The sequence below is a fragment of the Carettochelys insculpta genome, unplaced genomic scaffold (genome assembly GCF_033958435.1).
Source record: "Carettochelys insculpta isolate YL-2023 unplaced genomic scaffold, ASM3395843v1 scaffold_0035, whole genome shotgun sequence".
In the NCBI taxonomy this organism is placed as follows: Eukaryota; Metazoa; Chordata; order Testudines; family Carettochelyidae; genus Carettochelys; species Carettochelys insculpta.
The window spans coordinates 603,674-617,736 of NW_027439072.1; the positions used below are offsets into that span (position 1 = coordinate 603,674).

Here is a 14,063-nt window from a genome sequence, read left to right on the forward strand (position 1 = left end):
TTAAGCTAATTCCCCCCCACCAGCAACTCTTTAGTGTCGGCTGGTGTGTAGCTGTGGCTCACCTGCCCGTACTTTGCACTGCCTGGGGTACCCCAAAGTCCCCTGAGTCCTCAAAGTGTGGAGGAGTTTAACACTTTGGAGTTGCCGGGGGCGGGGGAGAATTAGCTGAATGAGGTGCTGCGTATGCAGCACAGCACTTCATTGATGACGTCCTCACGCCCTGCTCACCAGCCTCCCTTTGAAGGAGGGCAGTGGTGGAGACAGACCCATTTGCCTCAGACTCCTAAATGGCTCCCCTCAAGGGCTGAGCTCACCCCCCTGGGTTGAACAGGCCAATGCTCAAAGCACTGAGCTCGCCGGCCTGCAGAGCAGGACCTTGGAAATGAGCAACAGGCAGCTGCAGGGCCCCTGGCCACTGAATGAGATTTCCTCCCCTCCCCCACCAGCCTGGCCTCCCCTTTCAGACTCTCTCACCCATCCCCCACTGCTCTGAGCCCAGCTGGGGGTTCCCTCAGCCCCGGCTGCCCCTTGCCAGCTGTCCTGGGCCCTGCAGTGGGTCCCCTCAGATCCTGTCTCTCCCACCCCTCCCCAGAGCCCTGATCCCCTTGTCCCCTCAGACCCTGCTGACCCCCCACTGCCCTTTTCCCCTCCTCCCTCAGCCACAATCCCTGGCCGGGTTCCCCTTCACACCTGCCACCCGTCCCCCCCTGGCACCCGGCCTCCCCCTCCCTCTGCACTGTTTGTCACCCACTGAGGTCTTGGGCCCTGCCACAGGCTGTGTCAGAACAGAGACAGCCCGTGGGTGCAGCCCCTGCCTGGGGGGATCCTGCGGCTCTGTCTTCACGTGCTGCTTCTTCCAGAAGTGGCGTAATAATGAGCTGTCCAGGAGATGCGAATGGGGCATGGATGGAAATGTTCTGTACCTCAGTAGCACATGGGCGCGTTATGTGGAGTCCAGAAGAAGCTCTTCCAAACTCCAAAATACACGTTCAGACGTGCAGCCCACGGGGATCTTACAGAAGGAAACGCTCCATCCAGAAGCCCCTGCTGTATTTGATCATCTCTCCCATGAGCTTATCATTTCCAGGGCTTTTGTTTTCTTTAGTCATCTCTCTGCTCTTTCTGCTTCCTCCTGCTAAACACCAGATGAAGCTTTGCTATCTGCACACACCTGACTCCCTGCCAGCCCCAACTCCTGGGCCTGCCCAGCTTTGATGGAGTTTGGATCTTGTAATGCATGGGAGCAAGCTGAGCTTGCTCTGGGTGGAGTCACATGGACCAGGCAGGTAAAGAGTGGTGAAGGACTGAGCCCAGCCACACCAGCCCCCTGAGCTTGTGAATCTCACTCCAACCAGGAGGCTGTGTGGGGAAGACCTAGACAAGGTGAAGTCAGGTGCAGCTGGTGTGTGGGGCTGTTTGGTTTTACTTTTGTCTAAAATTGTGAGAAGTGACATTCGCTTTTTGTCAGCAGCCGGGTTTGTTTTGCAAGGCCAAGTGTTGCTCAGGGAGCAGGAAGTCTTGAGTTGTACTCGCTGATGCTCCCCCCAAAGAGTGTGTTTGTTGCTTTCCCTGACCTTGCGTTGCCTAGATTTTTCTTACACACAGTGTGGTTTGTGAACTGTTCTGAGTGTGTAGTTGGTTTCTTGCTTCAAAGCTGGGAGGGGAGCTTGGAAATGACCTTGGAAAGGTGAAGTTAAGTGTAGGATTTATCAGAGCACTGGGGATTTATTGAAACCTGATTCTGTGGAAAGCCCAGTGCTTACTTTTCAAGAGGGGCTTGTTGGTCTAGGGGTATGAGTCTCCCTTAGGGTGGGAGAGGTCCTGGGTTCAAATCCCAGACAAGCCCTTGTTCTACCATTGTCTAATACCTGATCCAGATGGTTTTGGGGCTCATGTCCTCTTACATGATTTTCCTCTCTTAATTTGCTCTGTTTAATGGAACAGCCACTTGCTACTGGATGGCTCAGCTCAAGCATCAGCTCTGTCAAGATATGGTCCTGCCAGTGACTACACCTCTCCTGTTCACTGTGGCAGCCCCTGTTGCTGGTAGAAGCTGCCACTGTCCAGCTTCTGACTCCCGCTTTAGTCTGGATGACTTGGCTGTTCTCCCTTCTGAGCTACAGTCCTTCATTTCTCTGTCACTCTCAGTGACCAAAACAATCCTCTCATTCCCTGACACAAGCCTGACCTGTGCCCTCAGTGGAGTTGGTGCAACCCAGGTGCTCCCTCCCTCTGGTTGCAGCCCAGCAGGGACCCTACACTGGGCACTTTTGGACTTTTTCCTCCCACCTCTCCCTGCTCCTTCCCTGGACTGCTTCCTAGAACTCCCACTTCACTTCTCTGCACTGGCTATGAACCCTCAGCCATTCCAGTGTAAGGAACGTGCCAGCAGGAACTCAGTGCTGCTGAAGGCTGGGAGGAATGTGTCTCCCAGAGATCATTTGCATGAGAGTGCAACGGGGGGCATATGTGGTACCTTGCAAACAAAGCCTGATGGGTAGCAAGGAAGCAATGAGTATTGTCTATTTTAAAGACATTGTTGTAAAATCACAATTTATGTTCACACAGCATAAGAATTGTGAAATCTCACCAATGCTCCAAGTTGTTGTGGGGGACAGGGCAGTCATCACAAGTGCACAAGACACGGATTGCACAGGGCTCCCCTGCTTTAAAACATTGTAAAACAAAAGATAGAGAAGTACAGCTTGAGTTAGTTATCTGACTGTGGATATCTTATTATTTTGGATCTGGTTTTACTACTTTTCTGCACCTGATAAAGATAATAATGAAAACTAGTGTTTTAATGGTAATTAAGATCACTGAGGCTGTACTTACACTAGCCCCAGACTTTGAAATGACTACGCAATAGGCCATTTTGAACTTTACTTATGAAGTGCTGAAATGCATATTCAGCACTTCTGTAGCATGCGGGTGGCTGTGGCACTTTGAAATTGACATGCCTCGCCGCCGCTGGGAAGTAGGCTTCGAAGTAGGCAGGGTCCTTCCAAAAAGTAGCCCCCTCGGGACGAGCTGCGCGGCGGCTAGGCGTGTCAATTTCGAAGTGCCGCGGCCGCCCGCGTGCTAATGAGGCGCTGGATATGCATTTCAGCACTTCATTAGTAAACTTCGAAATGGCCGTTTGCGTGGCCATTTCGAAGTTTGGGGCTACTGTCGACGTAGCCCAAGAGCTACAATCGTAGGACTTGGTTTCAAAGAAAATCTTCAGCAAATACAATGACTAGCAGTTGGTTATTAGCACCAGCAGTGGATGGGTGGGGCAGCTGAGAGGGAGCAAACTGAGTGCTGTAACAGGGCAATGCTGACATTGGCTCAGGTACGATGAGGGAATGCGTCAGTGTGATGTGTGGAGTCTGCATAAAATACAGACTGGATGGGTCACTTTTCAACCTTTGTCCTCTGAATGTTAAAATCAAGATGCTTGAGAGGCTCATCCTTGAAACCCTTTTTGCTGATGACTCTGCGCTGATGACACACAAGGAATCTGATCTCCAGCTGATTGTCAACAAGTTTGCTGATGCCCCTGGCTTCTTTGGTTTGACCATCAGCCTGGGAAAGACTGAGGTACTGTTTCAACCAGCTCCAGGATCTGTTGCTGTTCCCCACTTCAACCTTAACTAAAGGAACAAAGTTAAGAACAGTAGAAGAGTTTAAGTGCCTTGGCAGCGTGAAAGCCAATGACAGCTCTCTTGACAAAGAAATCCACGCCAGAATCTGCCAGGCCAGCTGGACATTAGGAGGTCTTTTAGGAGGCTTTTCTACAGAGCATCAGAAAGACTTGGCACCTGTAGTTTTACAGCCCCTTCTACTTGGAGTTTTGCTGAAACCTGGGTTTGAAGCAGGGGCCTTTAGATTTTTACTGTCCCACATGCCCTACTGAGCTACTTCAGCACCAGCTTCAACAATTCTGAAGCCATTCCTTATCAGTTGGAGGTGATTTTGTCATGCGACTGCTGAGGGAACACACCAGCCAGGCTTTTGGCATCATCATCATCTTCATCACCATCATCATCATCATCAATCATGGGCTCAGTGACCATTGGTGTCCAATGACTCCATCACGATTTCCTTCCATCTTTCCGTGTCCGGTGCGCTGCGCCTTGGTTTCGGTAGATGAGCTCCACACCAATCTACTATATCATCTACCCATTTTCTCTGGGCTCTGCCGCTCCTACTTGAACTGACCGTTATGCCGAATATCAGGGTCTTGATTTTCAATTCATTGTTCCTTTGGGAAATAAGCCCGAATAGCTTGTGGAACCTTCTGGAGCAGGTTCTCTGTGGCTGTATCTGCCAATCAAATACCTCATTGTTGACCTTCTCTGTCTATCAAAGCTGCAGCCTGTGTTTGAGGAGGTGGAGAAGTGGGAGCCTGTGGAGGCTACAAAGACAGGGGAACTGTGTGAGCAGCAGGCCAGGAGAATGCTCATCACAGTCACCTCCTGGATGGGTGCGGGTGGGGGAGGTGGCACTTGGCTGGGCCAGAGAGAAGGCAGTGGCCAGGAGCAAGAGGCTGGTGCTGGGGGGGTTACCCGGGGTGGGTCAGAGAAGAGGCAGTTCCCTTCATTCCAAGCCAGTGTTGGGTGAGATGTGGCACTCATGTCTCTCTGTTACAGGGTTGTGAGCTTAGCAGAGGCAGGGGAAGAGGGAGCTTTGCTCCAGGCCTCACCCCAGGATTGTGCCTCAGGGTTTTTCTTTCGACTGTGCAGAGGCAATGGGTGAAGGGGTTTAAGGGACAGCACGGTCCCTGTGTGCCCCACCACTGGGAATGACTGGAACAGCTCCCCCTCTCTGAACTCTCCAGCACAGCCCAGTGGTTCTGCAAAGCAGGTGAGAGGCTGCCAGAAATATGTGGCCAGGCACCACTGGCTGCTGCTTCCCTAACCTCCATTTCCCTGGCAGGCACAGGGCCAGGGGAGCCACAGTGCCCTGCTGGGACGTTTCTCCTAACTTATGTGGGTGTTGTCAATGACAAAGGGACATGAGGGGAGAGTATCTCTTCTTGTCCTGCCTTGCCCCACAGGCAGAGGTTGCCACGTTCCCAAGGCCTGTCACAGCTGCCTTTCTCCAAACTCCAGGTTGTGGTTGGATTCTTTCCAACACTCCTCTCCCATCATCCTTTTCCTTCCACATCAATGACTGGCCTCGCCAAGGAAGGTCTCCTCTGTTCCACAGGCAGACACAGGAAAACTTTAAGAGAGACGTAGGGCAAGGCACTCCTGAGAGTTGAACTCCAGATCTCCTGTGAACTAGCAGGTGTGTGAGAGCAGCTAAGACACAGTGTTTCTCTCAGAAAAGCTCTCTTTGGTGTCAGGGAAGTAGCTGTGTTAGTCTGTATCTTAACAATCAGAAAAGAGTCCTGGGTTCTTAACACCACTGCCACCCTGTCATAGCTCCTTCCCCATCTAACAAGATAAATGCAGAAGTGGGGGCCAGCAGAAGTACCTCCAAAACCTTATCTACTAGGTTTTGGTGTAAACTTCCCCCCAAAAATCCTGCAAACCTTAGATTTGGGGGATAAAATTCGCTGCCACCACCAAGTAAGAATAAGGAAACCAGGGAGAGACGACTTGGGAAATCTTAGCTCCAAAATTAAAACCAGGACACAAACGTTAACCAATACCAGGTTAATAAAAAGAAAAAAGAAGACTGCACCGGCTCTGCGCTGAGATCAATGGTGTCAGCATTAATGTGTTGTGCAGAAATTGCCGTAGGTGTGTGAGGTGATCGGGAGAGCTCGCAGCACCAGTGAGAGGCTTGGCCAAGATTCACTCCAACAGTCTGTTTTCTTTGCATCTCACCTCCTGCAGCCCAGATAACAAAGACTGGAGTCCAGCCCTTGTGAGCACTTTGCCCCACACATTTGAGTTTTACCCAGCTGGCAGGCACATTTGGCTCTGTACTCTGTGACAGGCTGTGAGCAGCTGTTTGTGTTGTGGCCTGGCTAGCTCAGTTGGCAGAGCATGAGACTCTTAATCTCAGGGTCATTGGTTCAAGCCCTATGCTGGGTGCCTCCTTTCTTGCCCTGATGTTCTCAGCCGACCTAACAATACTCAAACAGTTTTCACTGATGTCCGGGCCTAAGGCAGGAAATGTGTGTTCTTGTCCTTGGCTCTAGTACAAACAAAGACAGCACAAGGAGGATTGGTATAGACATTCTGCAGCCCTCTACTTCAAAGTAGTGGGGTCTGCCATGGCAGCAATCATCTCTTAAAGCTTCAAGGACCTGGAAACCCTGGAGCTGGAAGCTGAGACCATGCAGGCAGCAGCCACGTCGTGAGGTGCTTCATCAGAGACCACGTCAGCCAGCCCTGAGTGCCCCCAGGACTCACCCACCAGGCCATCCCATGGCTCTCAGGCCTCCAGGCAGTGGAACAGGAAGTGGGGCCCTTCCTGCACTGACTCTGAGCTCTGTGACCTGTGCAGTGAGGAGGAGGTGCTCCACGAAATGGGACGCAAGCAATGGAATGCAGAAGTGTTCACCCAGCTGGCCAAGGGCCTGACCACCTGTGGTCGCCCTGCCGACATGTCTCACCATATCAAGCGTCAGGGCAAGGAGTTGTAGCAGGGTTATGCCTGGGTGCAGGACTCGGCACCCTGTCCCCAACACTTGCCCCTATTACCGGGAGCTCAAAGCCACCCTGGGCCCCAGGGACACCTCCTCTCCCCTGGCCTTCCTTGACGCCATGGCTGAGGAGCCCCAGCAGGATGTGAAGTCTGAGTCTGGACCAGAGTGCAGCCCCGCACCCCCAGGGCCAGAGCAGGGACCATCCACCCTCACCATCCAAGTGATCCAGCACAGAGTTTGAGCTTGTGCTGGACGTCCCCTCCCACAGCTCCAGCCAGACATCTGCTCAATGATCATTCCCAGACCATGGCGGTGGACTGTCATGTCAGGCACGAACCTCACAGGGCACACGCCCCCAGGGCATGACCCCCACATGCCAGGGCCCGGGCACACCACAGCCCATGGAGAAGACCACGGCCACCAGCACCTTCACCCTTGGAAAGTCCCATGTGCCCCATGGCCTCCCATGTAAATAGTTAGTGTATATAGTTATCCCCCCATTGTACATAGTTAGTTTTGGTGGTGGTTGTTATGTTCCATGCTCAGATGTGAGCTTTTAGGTTGTTTAGCAAGGTATCAGTTTCATTTTTCACACCCCCCCAATATGTTATGTGTGGGGCCGGTGAGCAGCTGGTGGGGACAATGTGTGTGTGTGTGGTGGGGCTGGTGTGGGGGTGATGGGGGCAGTGAGTGAGTGGTGGGTACAGTTTGCAGGTAGTGGTGGGAGTGTGCGGGGGGGGGGGGGGTTGCAATGGTTTACCCTGGGTGGTGCTCACTTGATCCCCCACAATTAAAGTACTCCCACAGGGCCTGTCAGAGATGGATCCAGTCTTGCTGATGGCTACGGGCAGCAGCCCAGCTCACTTGTCCTCCTTCGGGCACCTGGAGGTGCAGCTGCTGGAACTGACGCATCCATGGGATGGCTGTAATGCCACAGAGCACCTCAGGACAGCTTAAGAAGATGGGAGGACCATTACTATATGTGGCCAGAAGACTTCCATAAACAGCCCCCTCCCCCGCCACCCGCCGGGCTTCTCCCCTCCACCAAACCCGCCCCCAAGCAGCAGGCATGCTGAGGCCAGCATCACAAGGTGCTGGAAAATTGGGCAAGCCCCAAGTGGGGCCTCTTAACTGTGGGGCTCCTTTTAGCTGTGGGGCAGGAGAAGTGTCCCAAAGAGGCATTCCCCAGTTTTTGAGAAGCACAGAAGAACTCAGGACTTGCCCAGGGTGGCACAGTCAAATGGAGACCTGCCTCAGGGCATGTTGCTGTGGAAGAATCCCTTGCAGTAGGGGCATTCCCCATGGGCAAGTATCTGCTCTTTTCCCAGCTGTGCACTGCCCAGCCCAGGAGCTGGGAGAGACCAGAGTCCCTGATTCAGCCTTGGGAACAGGCCCTTCCTCAGAGGCAGCTGCCCATGTCACTGGCTGCAGCTGAGACAGGGCTGCCCCCACCTTGCCACGCTGTCTGGCTGGGGCACTGAACCCCTGCACTCTGGCTGCAGGGGACTGAGGTGAGTGTAGCACTGTTGTTCTGACACTGGAGATGAGCTGGGCCCTGTCAGGCAAATGAAATCATCCCACCCCACCACCTCTGGCAGCCAGAGCTCAGCTCGGCCTCACAGAGTTGGCCTGTGCTTGGAGTCTGCCCAGCGCAGGAGCTGGGTGGCAGCCGGCTCAGCTGTTGTAGAAGTAGCATCACACAAGAGGACTGGAACTCAACAAAGCTCAGCAGGATGGTGCCTATAAAGGCTCAGTGAGGATGGGATTCAAACCCTGCAGAGCACAATGGATTAGCCGTCCATCCCCTTCACCACTCGGCACCTCACCCAACGCGCCTGGAACTTTTTCATATGTCCCAACTTCAGCCCTGCCAGGAAGTCTGGCCGGGGACACACGATGGGCAGGTTTGGCCCAACAGGGCTACGCTCACTCCTGTCCCCTGCAGTGCTGCTTCCTGGGGCGAGCAGGGCCCTGTCGTGCCCTGGCCTGGGAGCAGCACAGCCCGGCCATGACCATTCTCTGCTCTGGCGCTGGGCCCTGCCCCAGCTCTGTGCATGTGTCCCTGCTGGGTGGGTACAGACCAGGGCCATGGGCAGGGTCTGCAGCCTTTGTGTCTCCTCCTGACACGCTCTGCTCCTTTCCAGCTGCTCTGTTAGCACAGCAGCTCCAGCTGGATTGGCCCCTTCTCTGCCAGGCCTGTCTGTGAGGTAGGGAGCTGCTGGGAGGCAGGTTCAGGAGCAGGCTGTGGCTGGGAGGGAACACCTGGGATAGGGCAGGGGCACTGGCCTGCAACAGCTTCGGTTGGAGGAGGGGCAAAGATAGTTCTGTGGTTCCCAGCCAGTGAAATCAGTGAGGGAAAACCCTTCAAGTACGTGCCAGGAGAGAGCTTCTGTGCATGAGCAGCAATGCATCTGCTGGGCTCCCCTCCTGGACAACAGGGTCTGGTTCAACTTCTTCTGTCACATGGATGTTGGGCTTGTCAGAGAGAGAGGCTACAGGAGAAAGAGATGAGCCCTCAGGGGCATAAGAGAAAGTGACACGAACAAAGATGCTCGTGCTTTTGAAACAGGGACCTTTTGCATGTTAGGCAAATGGGATAACTGCTATACTACAGAAGCTGTACTGGAGCTTTCGTGCTATCTTGCCCTCTGCTAAATTGCATCCTCAAGCCACTGCTTGCCCTGCCGCATGCGGATGGGGGACCTTTTGGAAATTGAGGGGAGTCCTTTACCGGCTCAGTTGCTCGAGGAGAGGGAAGCAGCTGCACTCACAACTGGGACTTTCAATATCAGCTCTTCCAGATCTGAGGTCCCAAGTGGTTATGCAAATGACACATGCAATATTTAAGTCTGCACCTCATTTGCATTTCTTGTTGGCCACATTTCCATGCCACTTCCCAAAGGGCTGGGCAGTGGAGCCACAGCCTTCCTCTGTAGATGCTCCACAGGACTTTTTGAAAGAGCTGCGGCTTTTTTGAAAAAAGAGCTCTCTCGTGCAGACATAGCCGTGGGGAAAAAAGTGGAAAAGCAGAGCCAGGCTCCAGCCGAAACATTTGCAACAGCTGATAACAAAGAAATGTGTGTGTGCGTAACAGAACACTAGAATTCTTTTAACAACTACAGAACATACAAATGTTTAAACTCCAGTTTTCTTCTCTCTCTTCACACTTGCTTCAAAAAAAGTAATTCTCAGTACACTGAAATGTCTATCAAAAGGTTCCCATAAGAGCTATTTACTTGGGCCATGGCTTCACTTTTGAAAGGGAAATGCTGATGAGGCTCTGCCATTCCACACAGAGGAGCCAGGAGCACTGAGCTTTTAGCAGCCCTCCCCACATAAAGGAAATCATCAATATGTATTTTGGGGGGTCATAGCTAACACGCACAAGGCCACATCTTGTCCACAAACAGGTGACCCCATGAAGGCACCACTGGGAGTTGAAGCCAGGATCCCCTGGCTTTAAAGGCAGGTGCTTTAACCACCTAAGCCATGGTGCCTGCATTTAGGCGAGCTCTCCTGTCTGCCCACACCTGACTCCCACCAGCCCCACCTGGGCCTGCTTCGCTCTGCTGGAGTTTCGATCCTGTCAGACAGAGGAGCTGGGGAAGTTTAACTCCCAAGGGGCGGGTGACTCTTGGCACAGGTCTGTGCTCAAGAATTAGGTGGTGTCACTCAGGGGTGTAAGAAACTGTCCCCCACCTCCGGAAGAATACAGACCTACTCCAGTGCTCAGACTGCCATGGCAACCACAGGGCCTTCATCGTCCACATTGGTTGGGGAAAGGCCTTGGCCAGTGAAGACCCAGAGGACAGGTGTCCTGTGACTGCTGTAGTGGGGAGACTGTGGTCAGTGCTGGAAGCTCCCTAGAAATGGGGAACTGGCGACATCTGAAAGATTAGGTAATCATAGCCCATGACGCAGGTTAACCTTTGTTTTAAACAGAAATGTTTAAGGCCAAGGAGGCCGGGGTCCAGCAGCTTTCGAACCCAAATGGGCTGTTTCTTTGCAGGGGGCAAAATGTAGGAAATGGAAGGGGGCACTGGAGAAGCTTCGCTCCTGGCTTGAAACTGCCTTGGAAAAGAAGGAAAAAAGACCCCACTTCTGTTGGAGAACGTGGGCATTTATCCCAAAGCCTCTCGCATGCTTAGTGAGCGCTCTACCAGTTCAGCAAATTCCCCTGTGTCTGAGCATAATTTCTGACTCACCAATCTTATTCCAGAGGCCAAAACATCCCTGTGGCCACCCGTGGCTACGGCAAAGGGTGGCAAAGGCTGTGTTTGCACAGCAGTGTTGTTCCTGAATAAGCGGTTCCAGAAGAGGGATTCCAGAGTTGTTGATTCCGATGTAGCTCAGCTGCACACAACATGGAGTTTGAAATTCTGCTCTGCTATTTTGACATTCAACATCTACAAAAAATGGAGCCGGTTTTGAAGCTCCTGTTTCAAAATAGCTATTTGAACTAGCTCCAATCCTTATCCTAGGAGATGCCCAGCCAAGACTCTGCTCTCTCTCTCTCTCTTGCTCTGTCTCTTTGAGCTCCTGGCCTTAGGCAGGAAAAGTCTCTTCTCGTCCTCAGTTCTAGAGGGGAAAAATTGGTATCTCTGTCACCCTCAGAGAGCAGAAGAGGATTTTCTTCTCTTCAGTTCGATCCCCACATGCCCCGAGAGGGCAGAAAACAACCCTTCGCCAGCTCACTGTCCTCCTCAGCACTCTGTCGTATTTTGTCTTTCCACATCAGCTCCATTTGTGCCCTGGACCTATAAATGATCTTTACATAGCCAGGAAAGGAGGAGCTCTGAATTTGAGCTATTCACTTACACAAGGACAAGGGTTTGAGCACTCTGCCACTTGAGCTAACTCCTCTGCCTGGGAGCCCCAAAACAGTTTGGGAGGCCAGGCTGGCAAACCCCGCGATGGCAGCATCCAGGTTCCCAAGCCGCACAAGCCTCTGGAGGAGCAGGGCATTGATTGCATGGACGACCTGCAGGGGAAGGACATGAGAGAGCACTGGTGAGGGGTGTGCGGGGTGTGCCTGGCCCTCACCCCCGGGCTTCTGACTGCTGCTATGCTGCCTGTCAGTGCTTCAAAGTCAGCAGCTTTGAAGTTCCCAAGGTGGCCATTACGATTATGAAGTGCTACATATGCATCACAGCACCTCATTAGCCTCCTCCAGCATGCCTGCTTAGCACGCCCCATTGGAAGGAGGGGGCTTGTATGGAATGACCCAGAGAGGAGTTACTGACACTGAACGCAAACCCAGCAATACCTGTTGGATAACATGGTATACGTCACTAGGTTCTCCCCTTCTTCTTTGTAATCACTGCTGAGGTTCCAGGCAGATGGGAGAAAGGTGCCCTTCATGCACAAATCACCTGCGTCCCTTAGCAGCGGTAGCTCTGTGGGTGGGAGAAGCCAGGTCTGTGGGAGGCAGCTGTAGGGTGCACCTGGAGAGAGAAAGTAACAGAGAGAAAGCCGTGCTAGTCTGTATACTATCCAAACAAAAAAGCAGTGAAGTAGAACTTGAAAGATTAACAAAATAATTTATCAGGTGAGCTTTCATGGGACAGACCCACTTCTTGAGACCACAGCCAGACTGGAACAGACTCAATATTTCAGGCATAGGGAACCAAAAACAGCAATCAAAGTTGACAACTTCAAACTCTCTCAGACAAAGAGTTAAGGGGAACAAAACAGACATCAAAACATTCCTGATTCACAAAGCAGTTAGTGTACATTTTAATGGAGTGGGCCATTCTGTTAATGACTTAAGAGTTTGCATCTTGAAGAAAAATTTTCAGTTTGCTTTGGAAAACGAGACTGCTGAACTCTCTTTCGTATTCAAATTCGACACATTAACATGTGGTTTCAGCTGGGATGCAAATTTTCTGAGATACTATAGGGGCTCTTTTGTATCTTTGGCTTCATGTAACTCTTGACTCCCACGCCCCCATTACTCTCTGATTTGCTGACCTTGATAATAATTTTTTTCTGATTTGTCAACCTTGATGACTATTTTTGGTTCTTCGTGCCTTAAATATCGAGTGAGTTCTTCTATGGCTGTGGTCTGTAGAAGTGGGTCTCTCCCACAAAAGCTCACCTAATAAACTATTTTGTTAGTCTTTAAAGTGCTACTTTACTGCTTTTTTGTTCCAGAGAGAGAAAGTTTAATTAAGCTCCATTTGTAAAACCACTCTGGACATGGGGAGGAAAAGGAGCTGGGGAAGCCGGGTTTGTCCTGCAGGGGCCTGAAGATCAATGACTCAAAAGAGAGTGTCTGTCACTTGCGTACAGAGGAACGGCAAAGCCCAGGGCAGGAAGAGGAGAGGGCTTGTGCTGCCAGCGGGAGAGAGCTCACTCCATCAGTCTCCTCAGGCTGAAGGCAGGTAGTAACAAGAGTCTCTTGGGTACCCACAGCTTTGAGTCTCTTCCTTTCCCAGAGTGGCCTATTTTCACGATCTGCTTCTTCTCAAGCAACCCCTTTCTCCTTCTCCACAGCCCAACTTCTGTCTGATACCCGCAGGATGTGGCCACACGAGCCTCTCTTTTGCAGGGGCTATGGGAGTGTGCCACTTCAGAAGATACTGTGATGTGGAGGGGCATGTGTGTGTGTGTGTGTGTATGTGAGTGGCTCAGAGAGGGTGTGGGGCTCCTGTTGAGGGTAACCTGGTGACCAGGTAACACCTTTGAACTGCAGACAAAGGGGGAGGTGGAGCCCAAGGAGTTTAAATTGAAAGTGGGAGTTGGGAAGCAGTTAAGTCTGGGCTGGAAGGGAGAGAGACAAAGGAGGGGGCAAGGACCCAGCTCTGGGGGCCCTCAGGGCCTCCTCTCCCCAGCATGGATTGGACTGGCTGTCTCTGCCTGCTGTACTGACTCTTGTGTAAGATGCTGTGTCCTGTCAGCTAATAAACATGCTCTTCTCCTGCTGAGTAAGAGTCACTCCTGCCTGCAGAGCTTCAGGAAGCCTAAACCCCATCACAGATTTGAATGAGGCCGTGATATGAACATGCAACAACTCATTTGCATAAATGGAACCTCCTGCCCTTCAGGGAGCACCCCTGGCACAGAACTGCTCAAGTGACCCTGTCTGGTTTAGAAAGCTCACATTATTCTTTACTTTGAGGCTGACAGGTGGGAAAGAGGGCTTCACCCCAGGTAGGATTTGAACCCACAACCCTTGGCTTAGAAGGCCAACGCCTTATCCATTAGGCCACTGGAGTACACAAGTAAGGTGAAGTAATGAGGGATAAAATTCTCTCAAAAATGTACCTTTCTTACCTTGGAAGACAAAAAAATTGCTCTTTCTTTGTGTTTGTTCTTTCTTTGCTGTGAATCTGAGAAACGCCCAGGGACTAACTCTGCAGTAGCAACAAAGGAGTGACCCACACCCAGCTAGATGTTTAGTTACCATCCCTGGCCATTCACCAGGAAGGGACATGTAGGCAACAGGTTGACAATTGCCATGAAAGGCAGCTGCTCA

At 52.0% G+C, this 14,063-nt stretch overlaps 3 non-coding genes across 3 annotated transcripts; 2 read left to right on the forward strand and 1 right to left on the reverse strand.

Moving 5' to 3' along the window:
- The first annotated feature begins 1,774 nt into the window (after window positions 1–1,774).
- TRNAP-AGG (transfer RNA proline (anticodon AGG)) lies at window positions 1,775–1,846 on the forward strand. Its single transcript has one exon. It is a non-coding gene; the product is annotated as a tRNA-Pro (tRNA).
- A 4,110-nt stretch (window positions 1,847–5,956) lies between these two features.
- Window positions 5,957–6,029, forward strand: TRNAK-CUU (transfer RNA lysine (anticodon CUU)). Its single transcript has one exon. It is a non-coding gene; the product is annotated as a tRNA-Lys (tRNA).
- A 7,701-nt stretch (window positions 6,030–13,730) lies between these two features.
- On the reverse strand, window positions 13,731–13,803 carry TRNAR-UCU (transfer RNA arginine (anticodon UCU)). Its single transcript has one exon. It is a non-coding gene; the product is annotated as a tRNA-Arg (tRNA).
- Window positions 13,804–14,063: the final 260 nt, after the last annotated feature.